The sequence below is a fragment of the Narcine bancroftii genome, chromosome 3 (genome assembly GCF_036971445.1).
Source record: "Narcine bancroftii isolate sNarBan1 chromosome 3, sNarBan1.hap1, whole genome shotgun sequence".
Lineage (NCBI taxonomy): Eukaryota > Metazoa > Chordata > Chondrichthyes > Torpediniformes > Narcinidae > Narcine > Narcine bancroftii.
Genome location: NC_091471.1, coordinates 276,651,250 through 276,676,313, shown reverse-complemented (window position 1 = coordinate 276,676,313; position 25,064 = coordinate 276,651,250). Strand labels below are relative to the sequence as shown.

The 25,064-nt window shown below is 40.6% G+C and overlaps 1 protein-coding gene and 1 long non-coding RNA gene across 7 annotated transcripts in view; one reads left to right on the top strand and one right to left on the bottom strand.

The window, feature by feature from the left end:
• LOC138758813 (rho GTPase-activating protein 45-like) overlaps positions 1-25,064 on the top strand; it is a 171,551-nt gene that overhangs the window by 22,514 nt on the left and 123,973 nt on the right. The window lies entirely within an intron of this gene.
• Positions 3,921-25,064, bottom strand: part of LOC138758814 (uncharacterized) — a 32,703-nt gene continuing 11,559 nt past the window's right edge. The window contains exons 2-3 of the long non-coding RNA XR_011354483.1: positions 12,601-12,694; positions 3,921-4,195 (exon numbers count right to left, since the gene is read on the bottom strand). This is a non-coding gene — a long non-coding RNA (uncharacterized lncRNA). The remainder of the gene's footprint in view (positions 4,196-12,600; positions 12,695-25,064) is intronic.

Below are 25,064 nucleotides of genomic sequence, written 5' to 3'. Positions count from 1 at the left end.
TAGCAGTGTGAAGCGGGCACAGCCTAGGTGGTGGGGAGTCCTTGAGGATAGAGGCTGCTTTCTTGAAATGCGCATCTTGTAGATGTCCTTGATGATGTGAAGACTGGTGCCCATGATGGCATTGGCTGAGTTCACAACACTGTAATCTTTTTCTCTCCTGCGCATTGACACCTCCATTTTAGTCAGTGTTCAACCAGTCAGAATGCTCTCCACAGCACAGCTGTAAACATTTGCAAGAATTTTTGGTGACGTACCAAATGTCCGCAAATTCCTCATGAAGTATAGCTGCTGGCAAGCCTTCTTGATTGCATCAACATGGAGGCCCCAGGATAGATCTTCAGAGATGTTTACACCCAGGAATTTGAAGTTCTTAACCCTTTCCACTGCTGACCCCTCGATGGTTTGTTTTCTCCTGATTTCCCCTTCTGAAGTCCTGAATCAGTTTCTTAGTTTTGCTAATGTTCATTGCAAAGTTGTGACACCAGTCAACTAGTTGATCTTTCTCACTCCTGTGTACTTCCTCATTGCCCTCTGTAATTCTGCTGACGACCATGGTGTCATTGGCAAATTTGTAGATGGCATTTGAATTGTTCCTAGCCACACAGTCATGGGTATAGAGCATGTAGAGCAATGGGATAAGCACTCATCTTTGAGGTGCACCTGTCCAGAAGTAGGAAGAAAGTTGCAAAGTGCATTTGAAGTCAACCAAAGACTGGTGAAACCTGTTCTGACAGCAGATCAGAATATTTCTGTAGGTTAGAAGGTGGTCAGAATGTTGGGGTTTAGAGAGCAGTGGCTTCAAAACTATCCATGATTCCTTGAAGCTCAGAGTGATCATGATTCCTACCAGTGTCAGGATTGCGTCTTAGCCTTGATGAGTGGAAAATCTATCTGCTTCATCTGCATGAGTCAAACTTTCCTCCATCTACACTGGCAAGATTAAAACAATCTTGCCATCACAATCAGACAATCCACTGATTTCCCCCCATCCCCCCCCCCCCCCCCGCACCCTTTAAGGTTTGCAAACTCAGCTCTACTTAGACCTTGGCTATAGAACATTGGTTGAAATACCTTCACCTCTGGAACCTGAGAGACTTTCTCTCCTCAGTCCACTCTCCAATACTTGTCCTCTCAGTATCCTTGTGGTGTTCTTCCCGCTGTTGGGTTGTGGATTACCCAGGTGGAATATGAGATGTTCTTCAACCCTAACAATGGCAGAGACAGCCATATTCCAGGCTTCAGGACTATGTGCTGAGGGATGCCCTGAGGCTTGGTGCAGTTAATGTGAGGGAGCTGTTGCGAAGGATCATGGTCTAGATTCTTTTCTGTAACCAAGCATTGAGTGGCTGACTGAAGGGAAGTTCGTCAAACAATGGCTGGGGGGGGGGGGGTGGGGAAGAGGGGGAGCAACAACAAAGTGCCAATGGTGTGAACAGAAATGGAGGTAAGAATGTACAGTGATGGAGATGTATGGATATGAAATAAAGATGGGAAGAGACTTTTCCTCTTATATGTAGAAACACTCCACATATCAGGCGGAAACGGAGCTCGTGTTTCAGGTTCAATGGTAAGTCCTGCTTCCATCTGCTGCAGGTTTGCTTGCATTAATTCCAAAATGTAGAGCTGCAGAGACTAACCTGGGGAATCTAAAATCATTTCAGTGGTTGGGAGAATTCTGTCAGGGATATGATTGAGGTGCCAACATTCTGAGACACTCTATCAGCAAACTGCAGTATAACAAGTGGGTATGAGTTTAAGCTTTGGTTGAGATTTAAAAATAATTTTATTTACAACACAGTAGAAGCCAATTTTGGCCATTTAAACTCATGTTGCCCAATTACATGCAATTAACCTACAGACCTCCCCTCCCCCGTACATTTTGGAAGGTGGGAGGAAACCAGAGCAGACAGCAGGATTCGAACCCAGGTCCCTGGCACTGTAATAGTGCTGCACTTAACCATTACACTGATTGTGCCATCTATAGGAAATATTACTGATTGAATGTCAATCATTATAAGGTTAGTAGAGGCATGAATTCAGGGTGCAGCATGGTTAGCGTAGCGGTTGGCACAGTGGTGTTACAGTTCCAGCATCCCGGGTTTGAAACCAGCGCTGCCTGCAATAATTTTGTACGCACTCCCCGTGTCTGTGTGGGTTTTCTCCAGGTGCTCCAGTTTCCCCCCCACCCTTTAAAATGTACCAGAGGTGTAGATCCATTGGGTGGCATGGGCTCGAGGACTGAAAATGCCTGTTACTGTCCTGTATGTCTAAATAAAAAAAGCCTGTTATGTTCACTGCCAGTATGTGGCAACAACCAAACCTCCCGAATTTTGTCTTGCCTCGGCTACTCCGACAACACATTCCAAGCTCATAGGATGTGTGTGGTGAATGCAAGAGCATAACAACAAGCTGCATACAGTCCTGTCTTGGAAGCGTAGTGTCATTTCTTCATCAATACTGGTTTTAAATCCAGGAACACCTTGCCCATCAACACTGGGGAAGATGCTTCTCCCACTCACCACTACCACCTTCCCAAAGACTGTTTGGGATGGGTAGAAAATGTTGAGTTTACCAGCGATCCCCCCATTCATAAAATAATGTTTGAAACAAAACAGCTTGGACATCTTCATAGCAATTCAGACAAGCACGTTAAACAGAGTTGACTGGAAGAGGCTTCTGTGCCTGTTTAATTCCCAAGGAAATGGCCATGGAGCCTTTGGAGTTCCTTGGCTGAAATATTTCTGTGGACATTGCTAATTGTCTGAATGATAAGGCCTCGCCATGTTTGCTTTGTTAGTCTCTCCTCAAGAGGCAGTGAATGCGTTGAATGTGAAGTGATGGAGATAAATAGGATGTTGATGTTGACAGATGGTAGTGTGATGGAGGCTTCTGTAGATCCTAACTGAGATAAACTGCTATTATCGCTTTAGCCATCTTATGCCTTTTAATATACCAATATTTTAAGTATCCAAGGCAACAAATAATTTCCTTTTTTGTTTTTGTCACTGAATCATCATCACTCAAAGCTTATCTAACTAAGCTGATGTTCGATGCTACTTCCTGTTGGCCCTGTTTGACAGGAACTGAGAATTTTTTACCAGTACACGATATGTTTCTGCTTGTGTGGCTCAGTGGAAATTCGGTGGACATTTGAAGAGACTGTTTTAATAGTGGAATAGTGAAACCAAACCTCAGATTTGGTTTCCTTGATGGGCTTATTTGCCGGTTCACACAAACCAGAGGGAAACTTTGCTGCATAACTGTTTTGTCTTATTCACTTCACTTTTGAATCGTCTCGTCACTGAAGGACAGATGTCAGGAAGCAGACAGCCACATAGGAAGACATAGTATGGGCCTACAACAGTGATCATCATGGGGCATTGGTGGTTGATATCAGAGAGGCTAAACTCAGTCCACGATTCAAACCAAAATAAAATGTGATAAATCTCAAATCAAGGAGATTTGGGATGCCACAAAAGACTCTTTCAAATTTCTACAGGTGTACTGTGAAGAACATCCTGACTGGATGCATCATTATCAGGTATGGAGGTGCCAATGCACAGGATAGGAAAAAATACTAGAGTTCAGTCTCCACTTGATGGAGGACAATTACAACAGGTGGTGTTTTCTCACCACCCAGGCCTTACACTCTTCACACTCCTACCATCAAGAAGGATGAACACCCAGCAGTGGAATGATAGATTCTTCCCCTTGGCCATCCAATTTCCAAATGGACAATGGACCTCACTTTCTCTTATTTTTGCCCTAAATTTATTTATTTTTAAAAGTAATTTATAGCAAAACCTTTGCCCAGAGAAGCTGATGCAAACAAATGAATTTTATGACATGTTAATGACAATTTCTGATTCTGAAAATGGTCCAAACAAGTTTGAGTTTATTATCATAAGTAGTACGATACAGTGAGAAAGTTTGTTTTGCAAACAATCCAGCTGATCAGCCATATATAGTACAGCAGTTAAAAACAAACAATGCAAAGTGCACAGTTACAGAGAGGGATCCGTTGGGAAAGGACAGAGTGTGAGGTTCATTCAGGAGTCTGATAATAGCAGGAAAAGAAACTGTCCATGAATCTGGTGATGCATTATCTCTCAGACATGAGTCTTCTGCCCCAAAGAAGGAATGTACAGGAAGGAATGTCTTTAAATATGTAAACACTCAGCAGGCCTGGCAGCATCTGTGGGAAAGGAACAAAATCAATGTTCCAGGTCTTCCAATGATGTTCACATTCCAAAAGTTACCTGTCTGAAGCATTCCACTTCTGGCTTTCATTTCTGGGTTTCCCATGTGATTTTTGAGTGTAAGTGAGGGAGCTGGAAAGATGTAATGGGTAGGGAGTTATTTCCCTCATTACCCAGAACTGGGGTTGGGAAATTCTCCACTTTGGAGAATGGTTGAAGAAATGGAAAATGCACTTAAAGGGAAAGAGGATAAGCATGCAAGGGAGAAGCCAATTGAGTTAGGATTATCGGATATGGGCCAAACACCTGTAAACAGGACTCCCTCTGGCAGAGAGTAGGCCATGCATGGGCAAGTTGGGCCAAAGGGCCTGTCTGTATGACTCCAGATGACAACGGTTGAAATGGTAAATACCAGTATGGACTGGTTGGGCTGAATTTTTCATTCCATGCAGAACGTTCTATGCAGTTTTTTGTCTCTGATTCCACATGATATAGGAGCATAAATAGTCCATTCAGCCTATCTAGTCTGCTCCACCATTCCATTCCCTGGAAACCTCCATGTATATATGTGAGAACAACTTTGCTTCATCTGAATTATGTCATAAAATATGATTTTATTAACTTCAAATGTTATAAAAAGATTAAATTAAAAGTTAACATGTGAAAAATAATCTGGTTTAGCGGTTGCTATGCACACAGAAGCACACCACAGGACACAGTGGAGGTTTCAGTTGAACTGTTTAACCCTAACCCCAATGTGCACCCCTTTAAGGCCAACGGGAGTTCCGCGCCACGGTGATGTCTTCACTTTGCCCGAGGCGCAAACTGGTTCCTAAGCCATTGAGGTAATCTGGAAGCCCCGATGGCGCCATCATCCTGCAGCTTCCCTGCCAGCGTGGCGATACAAGTGGGGCTGCTTCGCTACAAGAGATGTGCGCCGCCACACTGGACTAATTAAAGCTCCAATTGTGGATCAGTCCTAATGTTAGTATATTAATAAAGCTGGACCCAATGCTTCAGTGACCATTATTAGATATTTGAATTTGCACTGTGGATGAATTCAAAGCAATCCAATGCAAAATGGCTGCTCTGCCTCCTCTTGAAACTTTATGGTAGTGAATAAGTCATGTCTGCTCTAGTATATTAAACAGCAGTTTCTCCGGCCAAACTCTGAATATTATCAAGCAAACTAATCAAAATATTTAAGTAAATCCAAAAGCAAGAGAGCAAAAAGCATGGCAGTTAGTGTGGCATTTTGTAACTAACATTTTTTTAAAAATAGAACACTGATTGCAAGATGACTTTCTTTTTAATCTTGCTCCAAATCTATAATTATTTCCATTGATAGTTTCAAGTGGGCAAGATGTGCAAAATAGAACAGAATTATGGAGATGTCTGTTGGGCCAATGAAGAGAAATCTGAAACTTTCACTGAAATATTCACAGATGAACTGGCCACAGAAATATATAAAGAGCTGAAGTAGCTGCTACCTGAAATTAGAGTTTAATGTTTAATTACCACCAAATTCTGTGGATAGTGCAAAGATGTAAGAATCCCAGTGAAAAGTGGAACATACTTCAAATTCTTGAGCAGTGTCTAGAGTCAAATGAGACCTTCTTTACTCCTTTTCTTTCACTCAGTATCTTTATGGACTTTGACTTGCTGAGTTATGGTTTAAATAGCTACTCCTAAGCTTGGAAGACAAACTACTGTATATACTCATGTACTCCCTATTTTGGCCCCAAATCTGGAATTTTCCATTTATCACATGTAATGATTGACCCCCACCCCCACCCCGCCCGCTTTATTTGGCTCCAGCTGCCTACCCCTCAGAGCTCTTGATGCCTTGACTGCGGACTTTCACATCGGCCAGGGTCGCCTGCACATCGGAGCTTCCAATGCCTTGAACAACATAGGTATTTACCATGGTCAAAAGTAGTATCCATGTAATAGTTGACTCCATAATTCTGGGATTTTTTTTAAAAAATGGTCTTAAAAAAAACTCAACTTTTACACGAGTATATACGGTAGGTTGAAGTCAGGAGCAAGTTTTGGTGTAGGATTGTAGGGTGAAAATTATCATCCCGTAGATGAAATGTTAACCAGCTGCTTCCTCAGACGAATGACTAAGATCTCATGACACTCTTTCAAAGCACCAATGTTCTGCCCACAGTTTGTCAACATTGTTTAACATTCAAGCAACAAATTATCTGGTCACTAATACTTGGATGTTTGTGGGTCTTGCTGAATACAAATTATTTGCTCTGGATTAGAATCAGAATTTATTGTCAGCATTTAGCACAACAATGCTACAGCACTGGTGACTGGGTTTTGAATCCGGTGCTGTCTGTAAGGAGTTTGTATGTTCTCCATCGTGTTTGCGTGTGTTTCCTCCAGGTGCTTTGGTTTTCTCCCTCCTCTCACCAATCAAAATGTACTGAGGATTGGTACATTAAAGGGCCTTTTAAATGCATGTCTCCAATTAAATTGAAATAAATATAACATGTTACAAAATTTGCTGTTCTTCTGCAACAGTATTACAGATGCAAATATTGCTATAAATTACCTTTAAATAAATAAATAAATTGGTGCAAAATGAAGGAAAAGTGAGTTGGTGTATGTGGTTCATTGTCCATTCTGAAATGTGATGGCAGAGGGGAAGAAGCTGTTTTTGAGTGGTTGGGTGTTGATCTTCAGGCTCTTTTACCTCCTTCCTGATGGTAGCAGAGTGAAGAGGGCATGGCCTGGGTGGTAAGGGTCCTTGAGGATAGAGGCTGCTTTCTTAAGACACCACCTCTTGTAGATGTCCTTAATGGAGGGAAGACTATATACCAATGATGGCACAGACCAAGTTCACAACTCTCCATGGCTGTTTTCTGTCCTGAGCATTCTCCTCAAACTCCTCATGAAGTATAGCCACTGGCAAACCTTCTTTGTGATTGCATCAAGATGGAGGCCCCAGGACAGATCCTCAGAGATTTTGACACCCTGAAGTTTGAAGTTCTTTACCCTTTCCACTGCTGATCCCTCGATGTACCCCACATTATAAGTAGTGATCAAACTTTCTTAAAGTGCCTCAGTGACTGCAGAGTTCTTTGTGACAATCTGGATGACTTAATTAACCAATGCCAAGTGCAACCAAACTGACCTTTTTACGAGACAAATAAGAAAGACCGCAGATGCTGGGAAACTAGAGCCACACATAAAATGCGGAAACAATTCAGCATGTCAGGCAGCATCCGTGGAGGCAGTAGGCAGTCAATGCTTCAGGCGGTGACACTTCATCAGGGATCATGAAAGCTTACAGGCCAAAACATCGACCAGCTGTGTTACAAATTTATGCATCTATGAAGGCAAAAGATGATAGACAGGGTGTGATAGTACAGATTCTATCACCAATAGGTACAGATTGTAGTGTAGGATGACTGTGATTGGCTGAGAGCGTAGCCACACCTACTGGCAGGTCTTAAAGGATTGCTCTTAGCTAGACCAGGTCATTCTGGACTGGTCGACCTACATGTGATATGCTTCAGTCTTCTCGTTAATAAAAGCCTTGGTTTGGATCAACAAGCCTTTGATTCTTTTGACGCACTCTACACAGGGGCAGAGGGCTGGCAGATGCCAAAAAGAGAAAGAGAAGCAAGATGAACAAACTAGTTAAGTGTCTCACCTCTCCCACCCTGTCATCCTTCCACTGCTTCTCCACAAACTTTCCTCAGTCCTGATGAAGAGTTTCATTTCAAACTGTTGACCATTCTTTTCCCACTGATGCTGTTCGACCACTGAGTTCCTCCAGCAGATTGTATTTGGCTTCATGATCCAGCATCTCCTGTGAGCCTTCATGTCAGGTTAGTAACGATACTGAATTGTGGCAAACGCTCAATTGATGCATGGACATCTTGCCAGTAAGGAAGACCACTACCTGGTCGGCTCATTGGTAATCCTCAGCAATGCGCTTGCTATTTGATTGCTCCGTGAAAAGACCTGGCAAGCCATTCAGTCAAGATGAATTGGGGATGTCTTGGATGGACATTTTGATGGAAAGAAAATTATTGCAAGGCTAGAGGGAAACAGGTGGGCATAGTTCAAATTTATTGATCATCCAATTGCATGTACCACCTGATGAAACACTGTTCTCCAGTCCTCGGTGCAAAACATGCAAACACATGACCAGACATAAAACACATGGAGACAAATGATACATGTGCAGGACAAATATACATATATAAAAATAAATAAATATTGTTTAATGAATATAGTGTCTTGAATGTGAGAAGTTTCTTTGTTCGTTCATCTCACTGCCCGTGGGAAAAAGCTGTTCCTCATCCTGGTGGTAATGGTTCTGTTACTCCTGTATCTCCTTCCTGATGGTAGTTAAAAGATGTTGTATGAGGGAGGGGTGGAAGGGGTCCTCAATTATTTTTGCAAAATTGGAGCTGGCATATGCTTGATGGGTCAAATAGTCTCCCCCTGGTTTTTTTTTAAGTTGATGTTCTCCAAAGCCAAGATAATATGGGGTACATCGAGGGGTCAGCAGTGGAAAGGGTAAAGGGGAGAGTCAGTCTGGTGCTCAGTATTTGGGTTGGCTGACCTCATGTCTTATCAGTTCGATGACTCAAAATCGGATGCTACCTTTAATGTTAACATTTATTAAATTCTCTTTTTTCACCAATTTATATTTTAAAAAATTAACACCATTTCCATGTCAAAAGTTTTTAATTCGCCCTGATTAGTTTTCTTTGTCCTTAAAATGAACTGCTCAACTTGAGAGAGTTATGTAAATGTTGCTGATTCAGTTATGCCCTCCATTGCTTCCATTAGAAATGTTAACAAGACACAAACTAGAATTTTCCTTTAGCTTAAAAATAATAGTATCAAGAGCAGATTTGTTATACTATTTTTAATGGGTGACAAGGTTAGAGTAGCGGTTAGCGTAATGCTGTTACAGCACTAATGACTGGGGTTTTGAATTTGGAGCTCTCAGTAAGCAGTTTGAACATTCTGTCCATGTCTGTGTGGATTTCCTCCAGGTGCTCTGGTTTCCTCACACCTTCAAAAACATACAAGGGATGTAGTTTAATTGGGTGGCATAGGCTCATGGGCTTCAAGGGACAGATACCGTGCTGTATGTCTGCATGTATATCTAATAACCAAAAGGGAAAGATCATCCAAAGTAACCCAAAGGGTCCACACTAACATTCCCATAACTATTTTTGAAAGGTCAGAGGGCCCTTTAGAGTGGAAGAGATGATGGAGCTGCTGACCTGTAGTGCCCAAAACCAGGGTTCAACCCCGACATTCACTGCTTACAGTCAGGGTGGTGTCTCCACACTCCCCCTGGGTGCTTCATCTTCTTCCTATATCCTCGAACTGTGCAAGTTGGTCGATGAATTGCACCTTGAAAATCCACATAGTGGAGGTGAGTAGTATTATTTGTGGGGAGGTGATGAGAGTATGAGGAGAATAAAACTAGGGTTAATGTTGGATTTGTGGATGGTTGATGGTCATCACTGATTGATGCTCCAAAGGGCCTAATTCTGGCTCTGATTCAATGAATTAAGCATTTCAAGTTCATTTATTACAGCATCATCCAATTGTACAAGTACAACCAGGCAAAACAGCGTTCTCTGGTCTTTGGTACAAAATTTTGCAAATATACATCCAGACATAACACTCGAACAGACAAACGATACATATGCAGCACGAAGATGCTTTATTATAGATATATAAATAAATAAATGTTGTTTAATACTCTTCACTGTTACTGTTTTTGCAATAGTCTATGATGCTTCACTTCCAGAGACCTGAATTGCAAATGATACAATGGATATCTTCATTTAAAAAAAACTTCAAATAGATTTATAGAGAGAGGATTCATTTCTTCAGCCAATGTTGAGTATTAATGCTCCCAATGTTAATTTCAAGTAATGCTGCAACTGAACTTTTATATCGTTGGATGGTTAGTGAATAACCTCGTACTCAATGTCACCAAAACCAAGGAGCTGATTATTGACTTCAGGAAGGGAAACCAGAGGTGTATCATCCAGTAATTATTGTGAAGAGGGTGAGCAAATTTAAGCCTTAGGACTCACTATCCCGGAGAAACTTTCTTGGGCCTGACACACAAAGAAATCACATCAGCACTTCAACTTTCTTAGAAGTTTGCGGAGGTTTGGTATGACCTCAGAAACTCTGGCAAATTTCTACAGATGTGTGGTGGAAAGTATGCTGACCAGCTGCATCACGGTCTGGTATGGGGACTCCAATATGCCTGATTGCAAAGTCCTGCAAAACGTAGTGGATACAGCCTAGGAGATCAGGGGTAAACCCTCTCCGCCATCAAGAAAATATACAGGGAACATCGGAGAGCAGTAGCAATCATCAATGATTCACACCACCCAGCACTCGCTCTGTTCTCGCTGCTACCACCAGGAAAGAGGTATAATTTTTTTTTTGAAATTTAGACATACAGCACGGTAACAGGCCATATCAACCCACTAGTCCATGCCGCTCAATTTATACCCAATTAACCTACACCCCAGTATGTTTCGAATGATGGGAGGAAACCGGACCCTCCAGGAAAAACCTGCACAGACACAGGAACAAAGTACAAACTCCTTACAGACAGCACAGGATTCAAGCCTTGGTCCAGATTGTTGGCTCTGTAAAGGTGTTGTGCTAACCACTATGGCAACCTTGCTGCAAGACTCGTACCAATAGGTTCAGGAACAGCTGCTCTCCCTCCACCATCATACTCCTCAACAACAAACTCAATCAGGGACTCATTTAAGGACCCTGACAATTGCACTTTATTGATCTCTCTCTCTCTCTCTCTCTCTCTCTCTCTCTGTATTGCACAGTCAACTTTTTTACAATGCTTTATTTGTTTATATGTGTATGTTGAGTCTTTTTGCACTGCAGGAAAAAGAATCGTAGGATTATCATGTATGTTCTCAATAAATCTGAAATCTGGTAAAATAATCAACACATTAATTGCACCAGCACTTCCTTTCTTTTTAAAATATTTTTCTTGGTGTTTATGTTATACATTATAAATATTGTGCTATAATATTTAAAATAAGAAATTAGTACAAAAATGCTTTTCATGATAGAAAAAAATCCAGGGCACAATCATATTGAAGAATAGAATTAACTGCACAAAAAAAACCCCAAGAAACAGTTTTGTTTAATCAAAACCTCCCTACCACTAAGCAAAATTAAAAGTTAACATATAGGAACCAAGTGATAACAACTTGGAGATGGGCTGCACAGCAGCAAAGCTTCAGAACCACCCGAATTCTGTAGGTTATGATAATAGTCCATATAAATGGGCCCCACGACTTTTGGATGTTAATATTTGACTCTTTAATCGAAAATCTATTTTTTTCCAAACTTAAACAAGACATAATATCCTTTAACCATTGTGTATGTGTAGGTGGAGAATTCTCTTTCCATTTAATCAAAATTGCACGTCTGATTATTAACAAAGTAAAGGATAAAATTTGGTTTTGAGTTGGAGTCAGTAAAACATCATCATCTTGAAATGATCTGAATAAAGGGCGAAGTTCTAATTTAAACTTGAGAATCACTGATAGTGTTTGATCAATACCTTTCCAATTTTTTTTCTAAACTAAGCCAAGTCCAGAACATGTGAACCAAAGAAGTATCACCAATTTTACATTTGTCACATAGAAGATTTATATCTGAATAAAATTGAGACAATTTAACTTTAGATATATGTGCTGTATGGACCACTTTAAATTGCACAAGCACTTTCTGATGGGAAAATTAGTGGCTGGATAAAACAAAGGCCCAAATGGAATTGCAGTCATTTATACTTTTTCTTCTTGGGATAATGTGCACAGTCTCCAAAATGGACAATGCTTACAGCAAGATTTCAGCTCAACCACCAAAAAGAATGAAATAGGTCATGAATTTATATAAATATAGAGGAGGAAGAATTTTCAGAAATTACAGTCAATTTAAATTTTAAAAGTAAGCGTTCTTTCTTAGCATCGCTGTGCGAGTTAAGAAAACAAAGCAAGTTTGGAATGCTCCTGCAGATGTCAGAAATCTAAATGGTATGAGCAAGGCAATAAGATTTAACCAGGAATGCATACAATAAAATTGGAAAATGCTGGAACATCTCAGCAGGATTTGCAGCATCTGTGGGCAGGCAGACACGCACATCTTCCCTTTGAGCATACTGCAATCTTCAAGACTGAATATCAAATTGTCCAACTTTTGATAACTTACACTTTCTTGTGGCTGTACCACAATTGCCCATTCCTACCAGTCATCCATTTGTAATTTTCTATTAGCATAGCCCAGCCTCCCAACCTGACTATTGCCAACGACACACAAAGAATTGTTATGACCACATTACCCCATTTGGTCTCACCTTATCAGAGTCATTCGCTTTGCCTTGGCCATTCTTCCACCTCCAAAACATTAACATGTTGCCCTCTTTCCCATTTCTCACAAAGGTTTAAATCCTGAAACATTGAGATACAGAGTTAATGTCTGACCTGCTGAGTGATTTTATTTTCTGGTTTTACTTTGTCTTTTAGCATCTGCAGTTTGTTCGGATTCTCATCCTTACAAAGGTGATTTTTTTTTTGTCCCAGATGTTTTCCCTGGTCCAAGAAAGACATAATGGTCTGTGTTTTTCCAGTTCTTCTTTGGCTTGGCTTCGCGGACGAAGATTTATGGAGGGGGTAAATGTCCACGTCAGCTGCAGGCTCGTTTGTGGCTGACAAGTCCGATGCGGGACAGGCAGACACGGTTGCAGCGGTTGCAGGGGAAAATTGGTGGGTTGGTGTTGGGTGTTGGGTTTTTCCTCCTTTGCCTTTTGTCAGTGAGGTGGGCTCTGCGGTCTTCTTCAAAGGAGGTTGCTGCCCGCCGAACTTTGAGGCGCCAAGATGCACGGTTTGAGGCGATATCAGCCCACTGGCGGTGGTCAATGTGGCAGGCACCAAGAGATTTCTTTAGGCAGTCCTTGTACCTTTTCTTTGGTGCACCTCTGTCATGCTGGCCAGTGGAGAGCTCGCCATATAACACGATCTTGGGAAGGCGATGGTCCTCCATTCTGGAGACTTGACCCACCCAGCGTAGCTGGATCTTCAGCAGCGTGGACTCGATGCTGTCGACCTCTGCCATCTCGAGTACTTCGACGTTAGGGATGAAAGCGCTCCAATGAATGTTGAGGATGGAGCGGAGACAACGCTGGTGGAAGCGTTCTAGGAGCCGTAGGTGATGCCGGTATAGGACCCATGATTCGGAGCCGAACAGGAGTGTAGGTATGACAATGGCTCTGTATACGCTTATCTTTGTGAGGTTTTTCAGTTGGTTGTTTTTCCAGACTCTTTTGTGTAGTCTTCCAAAGGCGCTATTTGCCTTGGCGAGTCTGTTGTCTATCTCGTTGTCGATCCTTGCATCTGATGAAATGGTGCAGCCGAGATAGGTAAACTGGTTGACCGTTTTGAGTTTTGTGTTCCAGTTAGCGGTAAACTAAAACTCATCTGAGAGGAAACTTCCAAAAACTCAGTAAAAGGTCTGAATCCAAAACAATGACTGCCATTTTCTCCCCATGGCAACTATGTGATCTACAGAGTTACCCCAGCAGTTCATTGCTTACCCTCAATTAACCCTGACCATGCCAGTGCTCTATTTAAAAGTACAAGTAATTAGAAATTCTAGTGCATGTAAATAGGCACTACCTACTCTTCACTGATCTGGACTGGGGCTATGGTTGATCATGGACCAGGGAAGCAGGTGAGCTATGGTTAGAATAAACCTAAATTGGTCACATCACATTTACCTCCCTGGCCAGTACATTTTCAGTTATATAATGCTGAAATAAACAGTGTAATATGATTGAATTTCTAAAGCAATTGTGCCAATACCTGTACTTGTGTGTTATGAACTTGTGTGGCTGTAGCACATAAGAATTTTGATTCATCTGTGCTTTGTACTGTACATATATATATGACAATAAACTGCCATACTCAGTCCTAATCTCTTTGAAGGATTTTCTTAATTTCTATTAGTCACATTGCAGGATTGGAAAATAAAACTCTTTTGTTAGTTCTTGGAGAAACCAACATGACAAATAATTGCAGCCTTTCTTGCAATCACTATAATGCTCTAAATGGACCAAACTTTACCATTTTATTTTCAGTATGAATGTTTAATATGGCTACCATAAATGGAAATCCATTGTGTTCCTCAGTTTAAAGTTCATCCTTTTGTTTCAGCTGGCCTTTTAAGCGATTAAGAGAAACAGGTCTGTTGTTCGAGAGCGCACAACAAACTCCCCTTCCTCCGTGTATCCCCTCCTTCCACGGTGGACTCATCCAACAATGAAGTAGATTTCCATAGACCTTTACAACATATTGATTCACCACTCAAGATGCTGTTCCTGATACAAAGTGAATATTGCCGGCTATTTAGACATGAAGTCCATTAAGAAGCCAATTGGATATTATGCTATGAAATTACATCTGAAATAGAAGCAATTGTTTCCCCCGATCCAATGCAACCTCTCTTCAAAATCTTTATTCATCAGTTGAAAACTTTGCATGGTTTCTGGTCCAACAATATTTTGCAATTCCACATCCAACTAATTTTTTGTGTAAAGATTTTTATTCTCAAAAGTACCACTTCAGTTCTTGAAGTTAAATTTAATTCCTCTTTTTAACCACCACACCAATATTTCACTGCCCTAATTTCTCATTATCTTCGATGATCTCCAGTAAAGGGAGAAGTTGTCAAAAATGAGAGATCATGGTTTTAAAATAATTGGTAGAAGATTGAAGAAGAGATAAGAAAAATACATTCACCCAGAGCATTGCAGAGGACTGGAACTCAGACAGAAACACTGCCCAAAGGACTCAAATGTGCAGTTGAGGAGGTATGACCCACAGATCTGTGGACTAGAGCTGGCAGCGGAATTAATCTGCCTAACTCTACAATGTCCAACACAGACATGATGGGCCAAACAACCTTAATCTTTGTCATAAATGTCTTCTGATTCTGAAATATACCTTCAATACGGACAGAAATCTGTGGAATCGCTTCAACTCAGCTCAAGTAAACAAGGGAAGTGTTCACTCCTTATATCTGAATCCTTCGTTGGTGGGTATTTTACCATGACAAGAAGACATAATTCCATTTATCATGAAATTACCTACAATAGGTTCTTAATATATTGATTTTTCAACAACTCCTTGTAATGAGACTATTTTGTCTCAGTTAATAGTTGCTCAGATAGAAGAGATACAGGAGGATCAGAGCCAGCACCACGAGGCTGAGGAACAGCTTCTTCCCAAAGAACTGCTCACACTAAACATCCAAGACTCTCATATTCATGAAATAATATGTATTTATTTATTTTTTATAGATATAATACTAGTCCTGCATATGTATTATTTGTCTGAATGTGTGTTATGTCTGATTGTATGTCTGCATGTATTTGCACCGAGGGCCAGAGAACGCTGAATTGTTGGGTTATACTTGTATAATTAGATGACAATAAACTTGACTAGAATGGTCACAAATCTATTTAATGGATAACATTAAATTGGATCAATTCATTATCATAATTTTTAATTTTAATTCAGAGATACAGCACATTAACAGGCCCTTCCAGTCCATGAGCTCATTCTGCCTAAATACACCTATGTGGCCAATTAACCAAACAACCCCATACTTCTTTGAAAGGTGGGAGGAAACTGGAGCACCCAGAGGAAATGCACGCAGACATGGGAAAAAGTACAAACTCTTACTGGCAGCACCAGATTCGGACCTGTGTCTCTGGCGTTGTAATAGTGTCGCGCTAATCATTGCACTAACTGTATTGCTGTTATGGTTCCTTGATTTGTATGTTATTAGAAGGATGTAGTATATTCTAGGCCAAGATATATAGAATGTAATGGTGTGCATTTCAGCTGCTGGTCATAGCATTTCATGAATGACCACATTTCATATAGTGGAATCTATTGTTAATCTATCCCATTCAGCACCATTATAGAGGCACAGAATTGTCACTACATTATATCCAAAGATGGAATATCAACTCCACAAAAATAGTGTAGTGATCACCCTTGCCACTCATGCTATTGAAGGATATATCCGCAATGGTGGGGGGATGTGATCAAAAGGTCTTTCCTTTTATATTAGTCATTTTGCCTGAAGTATATCCAATCTGGCACACTACCAGATCAGTTAATGATGGAGCTTCTGAGCCAGTCTGTGGTGTGGATGACCTCGAGCCTGTTTCAAGTGAGATGCTACGTGGAGAAGTATTGATTCATCAGTCGAGGTCGGGTGGAAGTGGTAATTGGCATGAACCTTAGCTCACCCTTCCCTTCTCTCATCTTCCCTACCTGATCTAAGGCTGGGAGCCCAAAGAGGATGGTTAGGACTGGCAGGGCCATTGACCCCATCTGTTCACCCTGCCTGTGGTTAGCAATGAGATTTAGGTGGCACCAGGTAAGAAATTAAAAAGCACGGGACAGGAACAGACTACAGAGGGTAATATGCTCTGCCAGCACCATCATGGGTATTAGTTTTCACTCCATTATCTTTAAGAGGAAGTGCCTCAAGAAACCAGCTTCTATCATCAAGGACACTCACCACCCAGACCATGCTGCTACCATGAGAAGGAGGTACAGGATTGCAAAGACACAGACTCAAGGTTACCAACATTTTCTCCTCCGCCATCAGATTTCTGGAGAGGCAATGAAGCATAGATTCTGACTTGCGTCACATTTTTTCTCTTCTTTCTTAGACATTCAGCAATGTAACAGGTTGTTTCGGCCCATAAGGCCGTGCTGCCCAATTACATCCAATTATCTTACAACTCCAAAATGTTATGAAGGGTGGGAGGAAAGCGGAAGCCCCCAGAGGAAACCCACACAGACACAGGGAGAATGTACAAACTCCTTACATACAGCATGGGATTTGAACCCACGGTCGCTAGCTCTATAGTAGCATTGCTCTATCCCTGACTGTGCTGCAATATTTACTTTTTAAATCTTGTATTCACAGAATTGTAATTCATAGTCATTTTGCACCTTGTTCTATCTTTACTATTCGACTATTGCCGCAAAACAAATTTCATGACACATGTTCATGACAATCATTCCGATTCTGATTATCAATTTAAACAAATCAGATCAAAACCCTCCTTAAATGTTTCCTATGCTTGACATTCACCAAGTGGTTTGGACCAATCCAGTTTTGGTCAATCCAACTGAACGATTCCTGATCAACCTTGCTCCTTTTCCAATAGTTACGCTAAATCTCAGTGAATTATGGTAATCACCTTCTAAATATTCTTCAGCTCATCCAATTTTGCTCTCAAAGACTTTGTCCCTTTCAGGTATTGCAGCAAAAGGTACGAACGTGTACCTTCAGTAGGTGACTTCAACTGCTAATATTTTGGGATGATTTTTCTCACTTCAGTGCACATGGAAGGTGACAACAGATCAAGAGAGGGTCTGGTCAAGATGACAACACATCCTGTTTCTGCACTATTTTTGTTGTTACTGTTTCCTGTTTACTCCCCAGTGGAGTGTTACGCATCTGACAGTTGGCATTAAATAAGCATTGAGAGCTCCCATTGAAATTTTAAAAAAAACATTGCTCTAAAGAACTCTCACTGCGTACACTTTTGTCAATAGATTTGACACCTGAGAAGGAAAATTTCTCAATGCCAGACAGTTGATTTATGTTCCAGGAAATTAAACAGGAAGTTACTCCCTTTCCAAATATTTTTGTTGGTAATTATTTCAAATTGTGTTTAGAAATATGAGGTTTCTGGTAATACTGAGTAGTGTAATGCCTTTCATATTTGTAGTCAATATAAAATACTTTGATATAATTAAGTGGTTGAAATGGAACTGATATACCATACAGCTGTCTTGCACCACTTAATTAAATTTATAGCATTTGAATTTAATTTAAATAGCTTATATCCAAGAAGGTCACAAAGAGTGTTACTATCATATTTAGCAGCTTTGCCTCTTAGATAGGTTGACAAGTGAAATGTTTTTGCTGTGTTTGGGAGGAGTCAACTGTAGATAATGCAGCCAGGCACCTCTTCAAGAAAGTAATCTATGAACAAGTGTCACCCCAGTCTACATGGGTGTCACTGTTTAAGTGCCAGTGACCCAGGTTAGAAATCTGACACTGTTTGTAAGGAGTTTGCAAGCTCTTCCCAGGTCTATGTGGGTGCTCCGATTTCCTCCCAACCTTCAAAAGCATACCGGGGTGGTGTTCAATTGAGTGTAATTGGCCAGCACAGGCACCTGCCACTTTCTGTGACAGTGTAACAGAGCTCCAACGTGAACCCTCTCTTCATTCAAGATAATTCTTCAGTTTATTATTGCTCAAATGTTTTAAATGGGTATGTAAATTAGAAGTGAACTTGGAAGAAGGTTTTATGTTTCACTCTCCCAAACTAGAAATGAGTTTGGACATGCATTTCATTCCAAAAATTGTGAATTGTTGGCTCCCTCTTTAATATTGTCAACTAAAAGGGTTCTTAGATATTGTATCACAAAGCAAACCTGGCCTCACCAAATCAGGTATAATTTCTTCATCCTATCCATCCATTCCATATTCTCTTTGCAACTAACTTATTTTCCGATGTCTATGGAAAGATCTTTGACCTGATACCTTAACTATGTTTTTCTTTGCACAGATTTTTTTTAAATGAGGACATGCAGTACAATAACAGGGTCTTTCATCCCACAAACCCGTGCTGCCCAATCAATTAATTACACTCAATTGAACACCACCCCGATATGCTTTTGAAGGTTGGGAGGAAACTGGAGCACCCATAGGAAACCCACATAGACCTAGGAAGAGCTTGCAAACTCCTTACAAACAGTGTCAGATTTCTAACCTGGGTCACTGGCACTTTAACAGTGTTGTACTAACCATGCCACCCACGTAGACTGTTTTCAGCTTTTTCTTTGTTGTTAAATGTTTCATGTTAATTGCTGTTGAATTTGTGCCACAACTCAGATCTAAGCCCTTGACTGGACAGCAGTTGAAAAATCTTGTATCTTATTTTTTGTTAACATGGAAGAGCCTTGACTGATAAGAGCAGAGGACCAATTGAGGACAATATCTAGAGTAGAGGCAGGACCATCCCCTTTGGTAACACATCTCTATCAACAACCAATGATAGGAAACTTTGACAGGTGCTCAAAACTCCCATCTGTAGGGAGATGACTGGTGGAATCCCACATTGAAAATGCAGACATTGACCCTAAAGTTGTTACCTGATTTGTTTGGACTCATAAAGTGGATGACGAGCACACTCTGATTCACAATGACATTTTAAAAATAAACCCCAATCTACACAAATGTCAGTGTCCATTCACCAATTTATAAACAGTCATTGGACCTCCCTTCCTCTGCACTGCTAATAGATCAGTCTAGTCCTTTACAGAGAGGAAATTGATGTTTAAGTTAACCTATCAAGTTGGCAGCACTCTGCATAAGACCTTCTATTTAAATCTTCCTATTTTGCTCCTTATTATGTAGCCTTTTAATGCATGGACAAAATATAAATGTCTGGGGAAGAAATGTGTATTTTGTAAAAAATAACAAAATTATTGAAAGCTTTTGTAGTTTGTGTTAAAAAGAGTCGTGCTTCTAAGTTTATAATTGAGCAATTGTAATAGTCCGTCGGAAATGATACAGCAAAACACAAGGTGTGTCGATAATTAAAATGTATCTCAAAACTGAAAGAATCTAACCATTTAAAGAGAATCCAGCTTATTATGGAAGATACAAACTGCACTCTCGTAATAACCTAAATGACCACATGAATTAGGTCACACTGCTAGAAAGAGCACAGAAAAGCCGGAGGACTCAGCAGATCTCACAGCATCCATTGGAGGTGAAGATATATTATTGATGTTTTTGGTCTGAGGCGTTCCTCACAACTTGAGGGAAGCTTCAGGCCTGAAATGTCAGTAATATATCTTTGCTTCCTATGGATGCTGTGTGACCTGCTGAGTTCCTCCAGCATTTCTGTGCTTTTACTACAATCACAGAATCTGCAGTCTTTTGTATTTTGCTGCACTGTTAGAATATATAGAAAGAGATTAGGAATTTAATCATTGTAATGTCCAAAAGGTGTTGATTTTGTATTACTTTGTGCTTTTCCATCTAACAAGTGAATGCATCTTGAACAATCTTCTTACCTGGTGTGTTGTGAAGATTAACTTTCTTTACAAGAAAGTTACCTGAGATTATATCAGTCTTTCATCATTGCTGGGTCTAAGCTTTTGAACTCCTTACTCAATAGCATTCCCTGTTCATATCTATGGTGCTGAGGTGGAGATAGCATTCAGCTTTAAATTCCTCAGAATAAAAATCTTCAGCGACCTGTCCTGCACCAGCGCCTCCACTTCTTCAGAAGGCTGAGGAAATTTGGCATGCTACCTGCATCCCTCAACAACTTCCGCAGAGCTCCATTGAATTTCAACTGACGAGTGGTGGAAAGTGTGCTGACCGGCTGCATCATGGTCTGGTATGGGGACACCAATACCCACGAGCATAAAGGCCTCCAAAAGGTAGTGGACTCAGCCCAGAACATCACAGGAAAAACCCTCCTCACTATCAAGAGAATGGGGAATGTTGCCGTCAGAGAGCAGCATCAATCATCAAGGATCCACACCACCCAGCACATTCTCTGTTCCGACTGCTTCCATCAGGAAAGAGTGCCACAAGGCTCGCACCATCAGGTTCAGGAACAGCTGCTAACCCTCCACCATCAGACTCCTCAATGACAAATTCAGTCAGGGACTCATTTAAGGACTCTTACTATTGTATTTTATTGTTTTCTTCTCCATATTGCACAGTCAGTTTGTTTACATGTTTGTTGAGCACGTCTTTTTTGCATGACCAATAAGGAGTAATTCTGCTTCACCCACAGGTAAAAGAATCTCAGGGTTACATGTGATGTCATGAATGAACGCTTCCTGGTCCCACTCTCCACATCATCCCCTCCCCCCATCAGGAGTTAGGTTCATGAGTGTAAGATCAAGCACCATTAGATCCAAGGACAGTCCTTTCTTGCGATAATGTGAAAGAATAAGTTTAATGAATATGTTTAACAAAAGTTTAATGAATTAGGTGAGAAAATACAGAAGCTGCCTTTAAAATTGTTTGAATATAATTGCTGTGACAGAGTATATAGAGTATATATAGAGATATGTTTTGGGGAGATAAATTAGGAAAGATTTGTTAGAGTAGGTTACATACAAACACTTTAAAACAGATCTTATTTGAAATACTGGAGCTCTGCCACAAGCTCAACATATCAGGGCCTCAGAGCTTTTGCAAGAATGCTCAATAGACTTCACTAATAGATTGTTGATTACAAAAGGCAACAGATGAAAAAGCTTGTTGAGTCTGCATATTGTCTGGAGGAGAGCTTGCTGTTGTAAGAGGGTCATGTGGTTTTGCAAACAGAGAGAGTCAAACAGGCTTTCTCTCTGAGAGAGAGGGAGAAACAGAAATCACTTGTACAGTGTTACAGCCAGCAGACAGCAGCTGGGACTGGAACAGGGCAAGCTCGCAAGCTTGGAGAATGCCCCATTTTTGAAGATGGCCTGGTCAAAGCCCTTGAAGTTCATGCAAGAGGAGAGGACTGGCTGTCTAATGTTTCAATTGGAATTAGAGAAACAAAAAGGAACTCTGTGGGGACCTGAAAGAAAGAGGTTATCATCTGGAGAACCCTGAAGGGGCAAGTTTCATCAGCAAGACACTGATGTGGCTGATGGAAGTATATCAGTTGTGGATGTCCTGGAACAACACATCACTCTCTGAAAACTGACAAGAACCTTCCTGAGCAGTAACCATTACTTTTCAAGCACCAAAGCCTGATGAACTTTATAAATGTTAAATACTGTGCACAGTATAAGAATTGTCTGCCACCAGTGAATTTGGAGGAATGAGAAGTGAGATTGGACTGTGAATCAAAGAACTTTTCTGAACTTACACACACATTACCTACATGTACGTTTAGTATTAGAAGGGAGTTGTTAGATTAGTTAAGCCAATAGTGATAAGTTAAAGTTTGATTCTATTTTCATGTTTAAAGATAATTAAAAGTAACTTTTGTTTAAATAACCATTTATCTTGGTCAATATCTATTGCTGCAGGGTTTTGGGGTCCTCTGGACTCATAACATTTTCTTCTAAGCATGAGCTTCTCTGTGTTGTGGTGAGATAGTAACTAACACCACAGGAATGTCAAAACACCAAGAGTAAGGAAACCCTGATATTTTGCAGCTGTTTGCAGACACCATAGAGAAACATGCAAGAAAACAAGAAACATGCAAGAAAACAAGAAACAAGAAAACACAAGCTGTGTGAAACTCATGTATAACTTGTAGGGTCTCACACAGACCCCTGCCAAAAGGAGTAAAAAGAAAAGATGGTTGCTCTATAGGCTTTTGAGTGGGGTTCAATGTAGAGAACATTACTAAACTCTTTTGTTTATCACTCCTCACTCCCATTAGCATTATCAAGGTTGAATAAAGTAAACTGTTGTATGCTTAATTGGTTCTGCTGCTTTCTACTGTTTGTTTTATTACAGCATAGTCTGACTTTCACATTATCAGTTTCTTGAATGAACCTCACACCAGTAAAATGACGTTGCTGTGGTGATATGTAATTACACCACTAGGTCACCAGGGGTCATCCCGGTGACCTTGTATATAAAGCAGTCCAGAGCTACAGTCTAGCCTTCCAGGTTTGTCTTGCAGAGAGACAAGACTTCTTAGTGTACATATTAGTTTATTAAAGCTGTCTTATACTCGCACTGCTTTTGTGGTTATTGTCAGTACAATTGCACTCTGTTAACTGCATGCTGTACTGTGTTCTATTTGCTGTACTATGTTTGGGATGACTAGCTGGGTTGCTCACAGAACAAACTTGCTTGCTGTGCCTTGGTACATCTGACAATAAGCCTGAACATGAACTTAAATTGGGGTAGCATCTTCACATCAGAATGCAGTGATTCAGTGGTGGTTCAACACTTCCTTTTAAATTATTGTTATCATATTTGTATTGAAAGCAATTCATACATGACATAATCAAGAAATGCTATTGATTCTACTGGACCACACTGGAATTACTGATAAGTGAAGGAAAAAAATTGAGTGGCAGTAACACATTAAATCCGCAGACAGTGGGTTGAAATAAAAACACTGCTGGAGTAACTCAGCAGGTTAAACAGTGTACTTGATGTAACAAAGATGGAGATACATCACTAATGTTGCAGGCTTGAGCCCCTCCTCAAGTTAGGAAAGACCTTGATGAAAGGCTCAAGCCCGAAATGTTGAATCAGAGGCAAGTCCTGCTACTAACTGAGCTTGGGTGTAAGGAAATAAAATGTTGCACAAAATGTCTGATGATTTATAAAAGGAAATTAACAGTTGTCCTGACTTCCTGTTCTTCTAAGGACTTTCGTCTCCAGATGCAGGAAGAAGGCCCAGGCACAACTTATTAATACTCAAACAGAAACTATAAGACAAACATAGAACATTTCAGAAGAATACAGGCCCTTTGGCCCACAATGTTGTGCCATCTTATATAAACCTACTCAATAAACTGAACCTTCCCAACCTCACACCCATAACTGCCTTATTTTTCTTGCATCTATGTGCCTGTCAAAGAGTCTTTTAAATGTTCCTATTGTTCAAGGCATTCCAGGCACTCACCACTCTCTGTTTTTAAAAAAAACTTACCCCTAACCCTAAACTTTCCTCTCTCACCTCTGGTGCTTGCATGTCTTGCCCTGGGAAACAGGTGCTGGCTGTCCACCCTATCTATGCCTCTCATAATCCTGTAATTTTCTATCAATTTTCTCATCCTTCTCCACTCCAAAGAAAAGCCCTAGCTCATAAGGCACATTCTCCAATCTTAAATTAGGGTCCCAAAAATTGGGTAGAAATTTGTTCTTAGCATGTCCTAAGCACCCTTGTTTGCATAATTAGTCATCATTAACAGTTATGGATTGATATTCTCCTTCTCTACATGAATATTAATTCCTTGGTTCAGGCATGGTCTCGAGAGCTTAAGTAACGTTGCTGCCTGTCTTTGAATGAACTGTTTTACTGAACCGTCGCACATTCTCACTGCCGTCAAAATAAACCTATTAATTCTGTTGGCATTCCTTCAGGTTTTGCATTCCAGAGGTTCTGGAATATCATCCAGATGAAAAATCTACAATAACGTTTTTTCCATTCCACACAACTTTTTGCCCATGATGTCCAAAGTCTGGGACTTATATTTTCATGTTTAGTGTTCATATTAGCAAATGTGGCAGCTCAGTTTTGTAAAGGGTCTTTTCACTGGAAACATCAACCGTGTTTCTTTCTCCGCAGGTGCTTCTTGGCCTGCCGACCATTTCCAATATGTTCTGTCTTTATTGCAGATTTCCAACCCCTGAAGTTTTCACCAGCAGGTGTTGGTTTCTCTGCTATCTTCCTTCAACTGAACCTGCTCCACACAAACAAAGAGTCTAAACCTCAATTACTAAACCAGGGGAAAATTGGTTCAGATTTATTGCTAATATTTATATTGACCAACATGACAGAATGCTTTCATCTATTCCCCTTATTAATAGATTTTGTAAACCAGTTAAAATAGTTCAGCATTTTGTTTGTTTCTTAATTACAAAGCCATCTCAAGAAAATAGCACACCCCAAATGTTGCAATTCTGCTCTGGGGAGCATGATTGTAACTCCTTTACCCGTGATCTGATTGCCTCTGTAAACTGAGGTGTCCCTTGTTATGCAGAGAATTTCACCCTCGGGATACAGCATAACCCATG